Source organism: Diabrotica undecimpunctata, chromosome 2 (genome assembly GCF_040954645.1).
Source record: "Diabrotica undecimpunctata isolate CICGRU chromosome 2, icDiaUnde3, whole genome shotgun sequence".
NCBI classification, from domain to species: Eukaryota; Metazoa; Arthropoda; class Insecta; order Coleoptera; family Chrysomelidae; genus Diabrotica; species Diabrotica undecimpunctata.
In genome coordinates, this window is record NC_092804.1 from 91,886,330 (window position 1) to 91,900,606 (window position 14,277).

The following is a 14,277-nucleotide window of genomic DNA, read 5'->3' on the forward strand; positions in this document are numbered from 1 at the left end:
AGTATAGATGCTGGAATTTAGAGGAAGTTTAAATTGAAAAGTGTCATTTGGTATTACCACTGCTACTCCAACGCCAAGTTCACCTTTGGATGCATCTGTATAAATTTTAATCCACTCATTGTATTGTTGATCTAGGATTGAATTTAGTTTAACTTTAAAAATAATAGGACTAGTTTCATGTTTATTATATATACTTAACGCTGTAATGACTTTGGGCTGTTCGATAGTCCAAGGTAGATAGTTATTGGTATTCGTTTGAAATACTGTTGGGAATTGAATGTTCAGTCTGAAGCTATATAATCAGATTCTCTCGTAATAAGGGTTGGGGGCACGGGGCTTATTAATTGTAATAATTAATATATTTGTTATTAAAAGTATTACAGTAGAGGGGTTTTTTTATATTTGAGGCCATAGATGTAGCATGCGCTAGAGCTAAGTATATTCTTCGGTAATTTAGAGGTGGTTCGCCGGCTTCGCTCAGTATGCTTTCGGAAGGAGTTGTCCGGAAGGCTCCGAGTGCAATTCTAATACCAGCGTTGTGTATGCTGTCAAGTTTTTTAAGTAGTGTTTTTGAAGCAGATGCATATGCAATTGATCCATAATCTAATTTAGATCTAATTAGTGTTTTATATATTCTCAACAGAGTTTCCTGATCTGATCCCCAATTTCGGTTTGCCAATGTTTTCATTAGATTCAGTCTTTTATGACATGTTAAAACTGTTTGTTTTATATGTTTTTACCAAGTAAGTTTTTGATCAAACCACATACCTAAGAACTTTGCCGTTGGTTTAAATGGTAGCATGGTGTTGTATATAATGTAGGGGGCATTGATGAAGCCTTTTTGGAGAAGAGTATACCTGATGTTTTTGTTACTGAAAATTTGAATCTGGTCGTTAGAGACCATTGTTCTAATTAGTTTAGAAAACACTGCAAAGCGTTTGTCATTGATTCGGTGTTATTTCTTTTGATATAGACAACAAGGTCATCTGCGAAAAGTCGAGCCTTTAGACGTTTAGTAAGGTTGTTAATAATATTATTTATTGCCACTAAGAATAAAGTAGGGCTTAGGACTGATCCTTGGGGTGTTCCATTTTCTTCACTTTTCTCCTCTGAGTAAGTATTATGTACTCTTACGCAAAAAGACCGGTTCTGTAAAAAGTTTTTAATAAATTTCAGGCAATTTCCACGAATATTCCATGAATGTAGTTCTTTCAGAATATTGAATTTCCAACAAGTATTAAATGCATTTTCAAGTCGAAAAATATTGCAATACAATGTTGTTTGGTTGCTAGCGCTTCATGAATGTCAGATTCTAGATCAAGAATATTGTCAATGCCCGAACGATTGTGTCTGAAACCGTTTTGTTCCGGAAATAAACGATTTGATAATTCTAATGTCCACGTTAATCTAAGATTTACCATTTTTTCCATCAATTTGCTCATAGAACATGTTAAGCTGATTGGTCTGTATGAGTCAGGTTCTAGGATTGATTTTTGAGGTTTTAAAAAAGGTAATATAATAGCTTTAGACCAAATTGATGGAAATTTATTATTTTGCCAAATTAAGTTAAAAAGTTGAAGAATAAATAATTTTGCTAAGTAAGGAGGATGTTTTAGAAATATTGCCGGGATATCGTCTGGGCCCGGGCTAGTATTTTTTAATTCGGATAAAGCATTTTCCAGTTCTTTAAAAGTGAAAGGAACATATAAAACAAACAGTTTTAACATGTCATAAAAGACTGAAATCAATTAAATTGTCATTTGCAAAAAGATCAGTATTTTCTATTATTATTTTCCTTTCAAGGAATGTATCATTGTAGTTACTGTTTGAAGACATTTCTCTAAAAGATTCAGCTAAGGTATTAGCTATTTCTTGAGAAGAAGTTGAAATCCTATTGTCAACTTTTAATTTAGAAATCATTGGCGTGTATTTCAAACCAGAAATTTTTCTTATTTTTTTTCATACGTCGCTGACAAGAGTTGAGGTATTTATTTCTGAAACATACTTGGACCAGGAAGCCTTCTTAGCTTGTTTTATAATAAATTGTGTCTTAGCTTTAAGTGATTTGAACATGGTTTTATTTTCAGGTGTTTTATGTCTTTTATATTTATTAAATGCAGTTTTACTTGCTCTAATAGCTGCTCCACATTCTGAGTTCCACCAAGGTACAGGAATCTGATTATTCTTTGTCTTTTTTGATTTTCCAACGAATTGCTCAGCACTACTTATGATAATGCTATTCAAATTGTGTAAGGATTCAGCCGTTTTACAGTTAGGCATTGAGTTGTCGATATAATTTTCGAATTTTAACCAATCAGCAGTTTCAGTTTTCCATCTGGGTATGAAAACGTCATGGGTCAGAGCCATAGAGTTTTTTATTACTATAGGATGGTGGTCGCTCCCATAAGTGTATTGTAAAACTTCCCAAAATAATCGAGGTGTGAGTGCAGGGTCACAAAGACTTAGATCAATTGCTGAAGAATTTCCGTTATTAATGTTAAATATGGTTGGAGATCCGCCATTAAGAAAATTCAATTGAAAATCTGAAATTATATTTTCGACAATTTTTCCTCTAGCATCTGAATAAGAGGAGCCCCAAATAATATTATGGCTATTAAAATCTCCCACGATGATGCGAGAGGATGGTATTTGATTGAATAACTCCTTTAAATCGTTGTACGTTACTTGACGACTGGAGGGTAAGTAAACGTTGCAAATAAAATACCTGTTTGATGATTGTATTTCCACGACTACAACTTCCAGATTTGTAGCCACTGGAAATTCGTTCGCCGATAGTGTCGCCACTAATGTGGCTACACCGCCTGAAGAAAAATTATTATTTGTTATCCTGTCTTTGCGAAAACAGTCATATTGGTTGGAGTTATATTTTTTTGGAGGATTCAGATTAGTTTCCTGTAGGCATATTACATCAGGAGATTGTTCACCAATTAGATGATGGAGCATAGCAAGGCGATGGTAAAAACCATCAATATTCCACTGAAGTAGAGACTTGAATTTAATGTTGGCTTAACTGAGATGTTTCATTTTCCGCTTCCGATGTCTCACTGTTAAGATAATTATGGATTTTTTTCCTTATGGACGTGAATTTACGTTTTATGGATCTTTCCTTTAAATGGGGATAAACTTGACTGAGCATATGGGACAAAGCTGATAGATTTGAGGTATATTCTTTAATTGTGGTTATAGGAACTGTTGAAACCGTGATATTCATTAGGAGCATGTTGATGTTGATCAACGTTTAGAGGGAAAGGTAGAGGGTGATTTTCTATGAAGTTTTTAGCAGGGTCAAGTAAGAGAGAAAGTGAGCATTCAGAAGTGCTTGCTGAACTAATTTTAGCTTTTTTAGATTTTGCTTGGACTTTAGGTGGTGGAAAAATGTTACATTCTTTTGAAGATGGATCTGCTTCAGGTGAAATAATTTCATTAAAGTTTCTTTTTGGTTGATTAATTATGTGACTGTCCTTATTTGATGCATCTACTTTGTTCGGTATCTCCGGGATATTAGAAATAGACATTTGTTCACACTGGGAAGGGTTTGTGTCATTGGATGCTTGCAAGGATATATTTGTTGCGCTGGATACCGATGCTTCATTGTTTTGGTTGGGGTTTAGTTGAGCTAGTGGTTCGGAGCACTGTGAAGCGATGTGTCCTGGCTTCTTGCATCTAAAGCAAACTAAACTGTCTTGAGAAATGAATATTCTATATTTCGTGTTGTCAAAAACAAGAGTAAATGACTCTGGTAGTGTTAGATTGTGAGGACTGATATAGATTTGTCTTCGAAAACTAAGGATGTGATTGTATTCAGGCATAGAAGCATTTATTTTGAGGAAGGTCATAGGGGAGACAGGAACTATGCCGATTTTTTGTAACTTATTGATTAGCAAGTGCGGTATTGAAGGACATACACCGGAGAGCACAAGTCGTTCTGCTGGTGTAACTAACCTTCTTGCTCTGATAATTTCACCTTGTATTTCTATTTGATCATGATTATTCATAAAATCGTCCACTATTTGTTTATTGGATAAATACATACATATGCGATTATTAGATAATCTAGAAGAGAAGATTATATTTTTCGGTTGAATTATATTTCCAAGTGGGAGAAGGTAGTCTTGAAGTTTGGTGTTTTCTAAGGCACTAAAGATAATTGCTTGGGACTTTAAAGGAAATTGCACTCTTGACGCTGTCGAAGAGTGTAACTGTGATGTGTTTATTTGATTTTGATGGCCTTGTATTGTAGAACTGTTGTGTGATTGCATGTTTGAATTCATTTCGATAAACGTTTATGAAAATTAAGTCCGACCCTGTACACCTGCTAAAACAGGTATGTCGGTCTTTACTAAAAGCGGTTATTTGCTGGTAAAACTGGATTTGTTTATTGACAACAATAACAAATAATTGCAATTGATTTTAATGCTAATTTAACTGGATATTATGTAAAGAGTTTGTACACTTACAGTTTATTCCAATATATCACTAAGATTCACAATTTATAACTTACATTAAACTTCGTTAATGTTAAAAATATTCGGAGCCCACATTGAGTACAACATTATAGTTATCTATGCAGAACCGAACTCCCATATCTATTCATGTTGAGTTGTTATGTTTAACAATTCCGTTTCATGTCTGAAAAAGTTGGCAAAAAATGATAAATTTCTTTATTAATAATTTCACGAAAAAAAAAATTATTCTTCACTAAAGGTTGTGCATCATATAATATTATTAATCAATAATCTTATAAAATATTAAGTGGTAGATAGGGAAAACCATAATTATTAATTAATACTGAAGAAGAAAGTGATTTTAAATTTAGATATACAAGAAAATGTTATTTTAAAATGTTTGTAGGTATTAAAAATTATGCTCAAGTTTAGATTCATGGCCTTCTATTAATTAAATAATACATTTAAAGTAAAAAGTAAATAAAAAAATACTTTTGCATTTGTTGATTTTGTATATTGAATAAGTAATCAGTTTATGTATTTTTCCCTTAATTATCTAGATATTTATTTAAATTAAATATGTAATGTAAATGCCAAATAAAATATAAAATTCGTTAAGCCGGCCCTTTTTACTATTTACCTGAAGAGGCAAATCTCTTTATGGCGTCGACTTTATCAGCGGGATACTTTTAAATTCTGCATAAGTCAGTTCTTATTGTGAATGAAGTTTACCTATAATTTTATTGACTAAAGCTCATCTTCGCTACCTAAATCGTAAGAAGTTGATTTACGACTTCAAGTAACTTTGCTATTTATGGTTAACTCTAACCGAATGAACTATTATGAGTATTAACTTACGATATAAATATATACGTATAAATTACGAACAATTTGTTTTATATTAATGTAGGTTATAAAGGGTGATTCATTTAGCAGTACTTTTTTGGTGAGGATTTGATTGGAGATCTTGCATTAATACTGTCAAACTGACATTTCGCTTTTGTTCAGTATTGTTTGACATTTCATGATGGAAAGACTTAGCCCGGCACAGCGTCAAGAAATTATTAAGTTGTATTTTGAAAATGGGAGTTCTGTGAGGAATATGTTTCGTGTGCTTAGAGCAATTTATGGTCCATATAATCGGCCTACCGAACGTACAATTCGCTTTACGATTAGTAAGCTTGAAACCCAGTTTCCATTATTGGATAACACGCGACCAAATAGACCACATTCAGCACGTACTGAAGAAAATATAGCGGTGGTAACGGATAGTGTACTCGAAAATATTGAAGAATCGATTCCTTCGCCGTTCTAAAAAGCTTGATTTGTCATATGCAACAACTTGGCGTATTTTACGTAAGGATCTTGGTTTAAAAGCATACAAAATTCAATTAGTGCAAGAGCTGAAGCCAACCGACCTTCTGAGTCGTCACCGTTTCAGTCGATGGGCTCTTGATAAGCTTTCAGAAGATCCACTGTTTTCGAGAAAAATTTTGTTTTCAGGTGAGGCCCATTTTTGGCTTAATGGGTACGTTAATAAACAAAATGTCCGTATTTGAGGTGATGAACAGCCCAAAGAGGTTCAAGAGTTCCCATTACACCCTGAAAAAACAACTGTTTGGTGTGGTTTATGGGCTGGTGGAATCGTTTGTCCATATTTCTTTAAAACAGAGGCCGGCCAGAATGTTACTGTGAATGGAGACCGTTATCGTGCAATGATAACGGACTATTTGGTATCTGATATTGAACTCGTGGTCTCGACGATATTTGGTTTTAACAAGATGGTGCCACTTGCCATACAACCCGTGAAAACATGGCTTTACTGCGAGAACGATTCCGTGAATAAATTATTTCACGCTTTGGACCAGTGAATTGGCCGCCTAGATCCTGTGACATCTCACCTCTAGACTCTTTCTTTTGAGCCTACCTAAAGTTCAAAGTCTACATGAATAAACCAGATACGATTGAGACATTGGAGGCCAATATTACTCGAGTCATTGGTGAAATACCATTCAAAATGCTGGAACGAGTCATCGAGAATTGGAACTTCAAAATAAACTAACTTCAAAATCATAGTCATAGCCAACATTTAAAAGAATTGTCCTTAAGAAGTAATTGTAGAGAATGGTTTTTTTGTATGATAATAAATATTTTCAAAAAAAATTTATTTTTTTCATTGTTTTTTCTTGTTGAAAAAAGTACCTCTAAATAAATCACTCTATATTTATGATAAATTTTATGAATAGATTTGAGGTGATCACGTCCAAAAAATTTAGTAAATGTTTACGTATTCTCAAGGCTTAATAATAACTTATTTGACGAATATTGACAATTATATTATTCCTTGTTTTTTTTTTCTGGTCTTGAGAATACTACATTATTTAGAATTATTTTTCAAAAAGATATTGTTTGTTCTATTGGATAATAAATTGTGCAATCACTCATCTCGTACCATTTAACTGTGCAGTAAAAATCGATATAGTACATTTTTTTGACTACTATACCTCAATATAACTTTGTTGACGAACTATTTGCCTTTTTATTTTTTGTTATGATATCAATTTATATTTTTGTGCATGGTGTATCTCTTTCAGGCATTTTTATTGATTTATATTATTATTTGTTTTATCATATAACTAGTGTATATGTGTCGAAATATTAAGTGTGTACCGCACAATCATAATACCTTTTCTCTCACGGTTTACTTTATTCTCGCGTGATTATCTTAGCTGTACCTTACCTTTTTTGTTATCTTATTCTATATTTCTTAAGGTTTCCCTGTTCTTTTAAAAATAGGGTGGTGCCCAAATATTTCCCTTCTCTTATCATCTAACTTCTCTTCTCTTTATCTTCTTACTTCTCGTCCCTGTATCTTCGGCACTTCTCTAACTGATTCTTTATATTTGAGCTGTAATAGGAGCCCCGACCAAGATACCTCTACCAGACTGAAGCCCGAGCCTAGTACCGTTCTTTGTGTAACCTTTAATCTGTCATTAAAGAGAGTACACAGAAAGAAAATGGCGCCCAACGTGGTAGCTAAATGGTAAAAAATAACACCGCAACGCAGGCTTCAAATATAAGAATCTTATCTTCTCTTTTCTCGACTATTTTTTTATCTAAACGAGTTTTAAAAAATGGAGTCTTCTGATATCTCCTATCTCAAGGTAAATCAGATCGATTATGAACTGAAAATCAGAGGTATAAAGTCAAATACAACTCTTTCCGAAAAAAGTCTGTTCTTAAGAAAGCCCTTCAGAAAGCTACTCCGATTATCAATCTAACGGAAAATCCCTTTATCTTCAAAGACGAACCGAGCCAGATCGAAACTATCTTTTCTGAAGTCGAAAATCTTATTTCAGCATTCGAAGGAAACCCTTGTGATTCCGTCTACAAAAGAACAAAGGCCCATTTATTCCATCTTTCCCTGAGACTCCAACGTCTAACCCCATATCTACAGAAACCTGTAGAATCGAATTTTAAAGACGAAGCTATCTCTACCTGCCTTCTGTTAGAAGCAAACTTAGAAGATAAAATTATCGCTACCGACTCGAATCCCGCATATATACCTTTAACTTTACAAGCCCTTATGCCAGCCATTAATCCTATCGTTCATGTTAATACTTCTGTCAACGTAGGTGACTGGAATATTAAATTTTCAGGCGATCCTAAGCATTGTAACATTTTTTTTTATAATTAAAATATTAAATAATTTTTAATACCTTTACCCCTGTTGCTGAGACGACGATGGCCGTATTTGCAAATAATACGCGGGTGGTCGTGTTTACCATTAGGAAATTTTATTGGAATTTACCGACTATCTCAAAAGACTCAACGTTCGACTTATTAAAGACGCGAAGTAGTATACTTTACTGTATGGGTTCTTTTTTGATAAATTTGATAAACATCGTCGAAGGCTCGTTATAGTAATTTTCTGAGAGAACATAATCCAAAAGGATTTATCTTTCATCGCGTCCTAACTAGAAGTGTCCCGTTATTTTCGATATTCGTTCGAACCTTTTACCTTCCTAGAAATATAAACAGGCTGGCCTGTCATTTTTAAGAGAGGGTTATCTCACTTTTTTTTGGGGAAGCTTGTGAAATTTTGAGAGGAAGAATATCACTTGTGACAGGGCGATCTTTGAGTAAAGTCGCTTGCTTATATTACCGTCTCTGTGTTATATTACCGTCTCTGTGAATTTTTTCTTTAAGTGTGTATGCACTTAAATGTTTCAGCTTCTTAATCTAATACCATATTAGAAAAAAGATTAGTATAAACTACCTTTAATTTAATTAACTTCAGTGTTTAATACAAGTAAAGTATTAAGCTTCAGTGAAGAGTACAGCAGTCATCAAGGTTTATCGTAAGCTGTCATAATCATATTATCTTCAACTATCTGGGCGAATCTCCGTCGACTATTTCTTCCCCTGTAGTTAAGGTTAACTAATGAGTTAGCATTCAATCACGGAACATTTAATATTTAATAACTTTCAATCAGCTATTAAGAACTTCTAAATTACGAACATTTAATTCTCAGTTAATCATTAAACAACAGTGCGATACAGATAATCATGGTGAAACCAAGTGCATGTTGGCTTAATTTTTATAATACAGAATTCTTGAAACCTTTTTGTATTCTTTAGAATTTAAATTTAATCGTTTTGTTATTTGCTATAATTGTTATACATTTTTAACCCGTTATCTCGAGATAAGCTTATAAACAGCAAAAAGAGACTTCTTTAATCAACTTTAGTTGACTATTTTGAAATACTATCGGGCTTTCTTCGCTGATAATTTAATTTGTGCCTAATTTTATTATACTGCATTTGTAAAGGTATTTCCTAATTATAATACTGTTTATTGTTATATGTATACCACCATTGATAATTATTGATGCATTTTTTTACATGTGAGTACATTCAGCTGCCTATATCATAGTGGTGTTGAATATATTGTTTGTTTTATCAATGAATTTTATTTCTCGACTCCTAATAAGTTTCCTGATATAACAATACCTCTGAATGTTTGTTTATTATATTAAATAATTATTATACCTTCGATCAGAAGAAAGATCAGGCTGATTAAGTTTCGTAGGTAAGTAGGTGAACGGAGTCCACCTAATATACTTATTATTTGTTTATGTAGTGTGTTGACCAAATTTATTTAATAATTGACTGTGATATATTTCCTTGGATTTGAACTCAGAACCTAAATATCTTTCCTTATCTCTTTTTCGTTAATAAGGTTTCTTAATTTTCCCCTTTAACCCCAAAAGTTAATTGGCGCCCTTTTTCTATCTTATCTTATCTTTGGTAATTTTACCCATCCATCTTTTTATTTCTGTATCTTTTCGAATATGTGTTATCCTGTCCTATCTTTACTTATTTCGTCCGTTGGACCCATTTGCGGTTCCAAAAGCTAGTTTTGAACCCACGACTCACTCTCCACCAACCATCTGGCTGCCGTCCGCAGTGTCTCCATTCTAACACCTTTCTAGCACCATCCAAAAAAGGTTTCCGAGGTTACACATATATTTATGCCTCCCAAAACGTGGAGCCTATATCCTTTTGTTTTTTTCTTTGTCTGTTGCCTTTGCGTGTCTTTCACATTTTTATGACACGGCAAACGAGAACCCTGATCAGCTTTCGTTGTTTTATTTCTATTTATTTCTTCTTCTATTTGCTTTATCTCTATCTCAGTTAATTCTTCATTTACTTCTTGCGTTCCGTCTGGTAAACACACTACAAAAGTTTCTCCAGATTTATGTATAAATTTTGGAATTAAACCTGATCTTTCGTATTTGTACTATTTATATATATTTTTTTATTACCTGTAGACTTAAATTAAAAAATGGATAATTTTGAAGTCAATTTCCTTACTTCAGAGGAAATTAATTATGAATCAACAATCAGAGGAACTGTTACAAGGAGAAAAATAAAAAAAAAGAGGAAAATCTTCAAGAGATTGTTAGTTAGGGATAACAGTCATCATATCTTTGGATACCTTGGATTATGATAACGAAAAGACTGCTATTAAAAATTCTATCGATAAAATTTCAAAGTTAGTTGAAGAGTTTGAAGATTCTTCAACAGACTCTTGTTTTCGCCAAGTCAAATCAAGACTAATTCATTTGTTAGGTGGAATAGATCGTCTCCCTATTTCGGAGCCTTATTCTGAGGAATATAATTCTTTCCAAAATCAATCTAATGCTACCTGTTTGTTATTGGAGCAAGGGATGAATGATAAAGTCATTCTTCTAGTTCTAGTTATAGCTTCTAGTTCTTCTTCTGCCGAGTATGTCTCTCCTGCTGCTCCACAGATAATACATGTTTCTACTCCCGATTCAAATATCTCCAAATATTCCATATTTAAATGGAATGTTAAATTTAATGGTAATCCCAAGACTGTTTTTAATTTTATTGAAAGAATTAACGAGTTATCTGAATCCCGTAAAGTTCTGAAAGATATTCTATTTAATTCGGCTATTGAATTTTTCTCTGGCGATGCCGCGATGTGGTTTTGCAGTATTAAGTCCTCAATCAATTCTTGGGATGGACTTGTTGAACTTCTTAAATCCACTTTTCTACCTCCCGATGTCGACGAAGATTTTTGGGATCAAATCAAAGGTCGCAAACAAAAACGTAGCGAACCTATCGTCATTTTCGTCGCGCAAATGCTATCTTTTTTTAATCGTTTATCTCGCGAAGCATCCAAATCCACAAAGTTAAGGATTATTTCTAAAAATATTTTACCTGGCCATATTCCTCATGTCATTTTAAATGAAATTAATACCGTGAGTGAACTAACTCAAATTGTTAAGAAGTTGGAAGATGCTAACCCTTTATTGTTGGCCAAGTTCTTTCAAAATTCTAAAATCTCTGTTGTCGACATATATACTTGTCGATGATACTCCTCAGTCGAAGCGTCATTCTCACAACAATGTCTTAAATGCCAGATCTCCTCCATCTGCATCTGAACAAATATCTAATTTATCTGATTCGAATAACAAAAACACTTCGAAAGTAGCTACCTGTTGGAATTTGATGATTTTGTTGGAGTTTGTAGAAAGAAACAACAGCACAAGTTCTGTTATAAGTGTGGTCATCCTAATGTAACTGTCCATACCTGTAAAAAATGCTCCTTGCTCTCAAAAAACTAGTTCGTCGAGTTTGTTCTGTCGGTGCAATCTCGTTACCTTTCCGTCCCAGTAAATCCGACGTTAAAATTCAAAATAAATGGAACCCGTGGTTAAAGACCGTCAAACATTACTATCGTAATAGTGTTACGAAAATTGCGATCCCGGATGCACTAAGTCGCATGTTCACGAATGAGTATATCTCCGAAAAACCCCAAATTTCTTATCTGGAAGTCGACAAGGACCGAATTGATCCTCAGTTCGATGAATTTTGTTCTAAAATTTTATCGGAGCCGAATAAATATCATCAGTGGAAAGTAGAGGATGACTTTGTTTTTAAATTAATTCCTTCCGAATGACCTGTTTCCACTAATAATAAAGAGTGGAAAATTTTAGTACCAAAACCCCAAAGAAATGATATTATCACTTCTTGTCACGATCCCCTTACCTGTGCCCATCTTGGCTATTTCAAAACTTTAAATCGAATTCAAAAGTTATATTATTGCCCAAATCGCCAGCTACGACAAAGAACAGGAGTGGCTGATGCAGTAGAGAGAGTAGCAACACTGAAATGGAACTGGGCAGGTCACGTGGCTCGAATGACAGATAATAGATGGACAAAGCGGATACTGGAATGGAGACCAAGAGATGATGCCTACCGAAGCAGAGGTCGTCCACCAACACGTTGGACTGACGATCTAAAACGTTGTCATAGGAATTGGATGCAAGAGGCACAAGATCGAAATAGATGGAAAATTATGAGGGAGATCTATGTCCAGCAGTGGATAAGCGAAGATTGAATGATGATGATGATGATTATTGCCCAAAATGCGGAAAGATGTACTTTGTTTTGTTAGGTCTTGTAAAATCTGTGGAGCTCAAAAGATGTCGACTTTGGCTCCCATGGGTTTAATGAGATGAGAAAAATCCGCTAGGTTCCCATGGCAAATAATTGCTGTAGATCTTATTGGTCCACTTCTCCTCTCAAAAAGAGGATACACTTTTCTTCTTGTTGTTACCGACTGGTTTTCGAAATTTACGTTGATTCATCCTTTGCGGAAAGCTACAACGCAAAATATCATCAATTATCTTGAAAATGACGGTTTTCTTATATTTGAAGTCCCTCAATTTCTTATATGTGATAACTTGATAACGCCCGAAATCTTAATAACTCTTCGTTAAAGAATTTATGTAGTAAGTATAAAGTCTAAAAAATATAGTTTAATGCTGTCTATTCGCCTCAGTGCAACTTTGTTGAACGTAGCAATAAAACCATAGGAACTGCTATCAGGTATTATATTAAAGATCATTCCGATTGGGATAAAGAAATTCCAAAAATCCGTCAAGCTATAAATACCGCTAGACATGAAGTCACTAAATATACCCCATCTTTTCTTCATTTTGCCAGGTATGTCCCTATTGCCGGTAACTATTATTCTTCATCTCCCGATAATTCGTTATCTACCGTTACTTCAGAGCAACATGACCAATATGTTTCTGAAATACAAGGGTTAACTAAACTATTTGATGAAATACAACTTAATCTGAATAATGCGTATCAACGGAATGCTAAAACGTATAACTTACGGCGACGCGATGTACAATTTCACGTCGGTGATACAATTTGGAGACGAAATAAGGTGCTATCAAATACCGTCGATAAGCTTATGGCTAAATTAGCACCCAAATATTGTAGCAATAATAATTTCCTTTAAAATGCAAAATATACAAATTTTCTAATAACTCCTGGACTATAGACATAAATTTATTTGTCTTTATTTACATTCAAATCCCCCAAAGAAAAAATCGAGTTACGAAGTTAAAATAATCAATATAATACGTGTTATTTCTAAGAATTTAAAAGAGTTGTTTTGATTCAAGGTTAAATCCCCTGTTTGTCAAAAATATTGGAAAAGGGTGGCATAGGTAGCCGACCGAGATACAGAAAGATCGGCCGAGGGGAATTGAGGTCAGGTTGAAAGATTTGGTCAAAGGGAACGGTCGTTATGTAGTTTTGCGAAAAACCAACAAATTTGTCGAAAAATAAGTGATGTACATCCAAAGTAATGTGTCAACTCTGATAGAAGTAATCACTGTTTTGTTTGTTTGTGAGCCGCCGTCCCTCATATGAGACATTTGTAATACGGCGAGTACAACAAACTTGAAGGATAACAACATGTTCCATTGTTGAGTTTTAAGAAGCCCAGTCTGAAGTCTGTATCCAGTGCCGTCCATTTCAATCTCACTTTATTTGTACGTGGTCGTCTTTCCAGACCATAGAAGCAGTCCTTTTGTTCGTGTGGCAGAGAGTTTAACCCCAGTTCTACCCCAGAAAATTTATTAGAACCAATTCTCGATCCCAGAAGTTTCAGTGTAAAATTTTATGTGAAAACCCAGGTAACATTTTGTATTTAATATACAAAGTAAAGATGGACATATTTTTTTAAGTAAAATTTGCTTTCATTAAAATTTAAGAATTTGTAATAATTAAAATTATATGTCTTAGAGCGTGGTTAGCTGTCATTTTAATTGTTCTATTTTAAAATGTAATGTTAACATATAACACCTAGCTTTATTATTTTTGATATTAATTTGTTTTGGGTTTTTTAAAGAAGGTTAACCTGTCTATGAATGGTTTCATTTTAAAGATATTTCTTTGTTTGTAACAATTTTTCTTT